This window comes from Sparus aurata, chromosome 4, assembly GCF_900880675.1.
Source record: "Sparus aurata chromosome 4, fSpaAur1.1, whole genome shotgun sequence".
Classification (NCBI taxonomy): Eukaryota; Metazoa; Chordata; class Actinopteri; order Spariformes; family Sparidae; genus Sparus; species Sparus aurata.
In genome coordinates, this window is record NC_044190.1 from 24,780,787 (window position 1) to 24,783,711 (window position 2,925).

At 37.0% G+C, this 2,925-nt stretch overlaps 1 long non-coding RNA gene across 1 annotated transcript; it reads right to left on the bottom strand.

The window, feature by feature from the left end:
• Positions 1-204: 204 nt before the first annotated feature.
• On the bottom strand, positions 205-1,130 carry LOC115579785 (uncharacterized). Its single transcript, XR_003983738.1, has 3 exons — positions 1,036-1,130; positions 829-911; positions 205-519 (listed from the first exon to the last, which is right to left on the bottom strand). It is a non-coding gene; the product is annotated as an uncharacterized LOC115579785 (long non-coding RNA).
• Positions 1,131-2,925: the final 1,795 nt, after the last annotated feature.

The window sequence follows — 2,925 nt, forward strand, 5'->3', positions numbered from 1 at the left end:
AAAAAATTAAATAAAATCCCAAACACAGCGCCATGTAGTGATTTTTTTAAAAACATAAATGTTTGTATTTTTGTTTTCACAGTGGTGTGTGACAGTCGAATCACAAGAAATTATGAGAAAACAATGGTACAATTACAATTTGTATTACTATATACATAAATCACCATGACAAAGGTCGGAGCCATAGATTTTAACCTGCACAGATCTCAGATACAGGATCGATGAGTCATTGAATCATACTATCAAACAAATTATCTACATGTAAATGAAAAGTCATAAATAAAAGATTATCCGTCCTTTTAACAAATACCCCACTGACGAACAACATTTCTCTTTCTGTCCATTTCCATTCAGATAGACTCTTTTCCACAGCAGAAATTTGGCATGTCATAGCAGCCGGTAAGAAGTTAAAAATCAGTTGTCACTGATGACTTTAAAGACAACTTTCCATTTAGCTGAGTCAGTTCCAGGGTCCTGATGCTGTGCATGCTGGTTCATTAGCATGGCTTACTGGGACACCTGATGGGAAAGAGCAATTTTCAACGTTAAATTTGTTTCACCTGTGATCTTGCTGCCAAAATGTTTGATGTGAGGTGTGTACTGACAAACAAGATCGAAAATGTTCAGTAAATAAGTGTTTAGAGATGAGATTATAAACAACACAAACACAACTACACAGTGTCGCCTGGAGAGAGATATGAATATTTTCAATATACTTTCTGTTTTTGAACACAGTGAAAGATAATTGTCACGTATAAAAAACTTTAATGTGAAGCTCTTGTAATAAGGTCAGATGTGTTGTAGTTGCATTCAGAGACAATGTTTTACTTTACAAGTGGATATGAAGTTGTGTTGCATCCAACGTGGCAGGAGATTGAGGAAACCCAACATCACTGATGTTTAACACAACACTGAAGGATTTAAATAAGATATTAGACGCCTGGAGGAGACAAGGTTTTGTTTTAGGACCTTCACGATTCTCTCTATAGTGTGAAGATGTGACAAACAAGCCTGCCGCAACCTTCACAAACATACATTTCTTGGGACATCTGAAGCCACTGCCTGAACCTGTGAGCTCCCATGACTCACAGCTTTATGTTGAGCAGGTACAACATCAGCAGTGTCAAAACAGCCTTTTTCAAATCTCAGCCACAAAGCACAAAAGAAAAAAAACAAAAACACATTTCCCTACTGTTAACAGTCGGCTGCCCTATTTACAGTGCTATATGCTGTTAATGTGTGTATAGATCTGTGAACAGCAAACATCGGTCTCCTTTAAATCCATCAGCGGTCACATACACATAAAAAACAAAACAAACACACATACATTTAAAAAAAAGCAGATTTTATTTGAAGGTAAATAACTACAATATTGGCCTGATTTAACCTAGTGCTAATGGGTAGAAAAACACTCACAGAAGGCTTGTTTTGACAGTAGTGTAAAAGTAACACAATTTCATAACACTGTACCATTTGTACTCACCCTGTTTTGCAGTGCTGGGTCAATTTTTATTGCAGGTTTTTTTTTTTTTTGTCAAACTAACCCTTTAAACTGCTCTCTCTTGTGGTGAAAAACGGATTTAGACACCAAGAGCATGATTTTTTCGAGAAACTGAGGGCTGCCAGTGCCTGAATGTAACCATAAAAAGTTTTAAATGTTATCAACATTGTTTTCGACTTGCCAGATATGTTAAGTAGCATCACATCCTCATAATGTCAATACAAAATATAATCCAATCAGCGTCCAATTTCCTTCAAAATGTTGCAAGTCAGTTGGATATAAACATGATGTCTTGGAGAGAGGGTTGGTTCAGTGGGAACATTTCATTTACAGTTTTTGCCGAATGCTTACACACATGTTGCAGACTTTGGCTCACTGTGTCGTAACTTAACACACAGGTCGAGTAAGACTCAGCACATGGAGATTAACTCCTAATTTATACGGCAAAATGAAACTCTTGAAACATAACCTAATAATCCCATTTCAAAACTGTTTTTAGCATCAAAACGTTAAACACATGCACCTTTGAATGACGCTTTCCTAGCAGCAACAACACACAGATGTGCTTTATGCAAAACACAGCTGTATTCAGTACTTTGGATGGTTTTTGACTTTAAAAGTCTAATATAGATTTTATTCATTTTATTTTTTTGTGAAAGATTGTTCCACTACAGTTGATCTAGACACATGAAAACAAAATGAAAACGCTTCAGAATTTATAATTTTTTTTCACATTTTTGCAAAGATAAAAAACAAATTAACAAACACAAAGACATGGTACAACTAGAATTTTCTACAAAACATAGTGTTGTAAGGGAATGATTGGAGGACATTTAGGCTATGGATCCTGTCTCCTGATGGCATTTGGCCACATCACCTCATCCACATCACAGGCAATGTCCTCCCTTGCCAAGCAACGGGGGAAATATCGCCTTGCATGCCATATCCAACCCTGTATTGACCTCACCTGAAGAGGGTAGCGGGCATGTGGCTGATGGTCATAAACTTTCCAGTGCCATGCTTAAAAGAACTCTGTTTTGCAAGAAGTGTGTTGGAGAATTTCAAACACAGTGCAAAGCATATATTGTGATTGCAGGTTTGGTGCTTTTGTTTAGGGCATGGTCACCAAAGTTAGAGGTTGTGATGCTTTGGGCATAGCAACCACTTTTAGTGTTTAAGCATTAGGCAAAAACTGTAATAGTCAGAGTATATGCTGGAGGAGGTGGAGGTGCAGGACAACAGAGACCAGGGCGAACTTCAGGCTCTTTGGTCAAGATTTAGGAAAGATGTGGTTTTGGTTCAGCATTACATACTGCTGTTCATCCTTCAAGACAAATAATACAAAGATATCAAAGGTTCCATACATCTTACATCATTTTTAAAGAGAAAATATTCACTGTAGCTGCTAAACTAAAAGTCTGTAA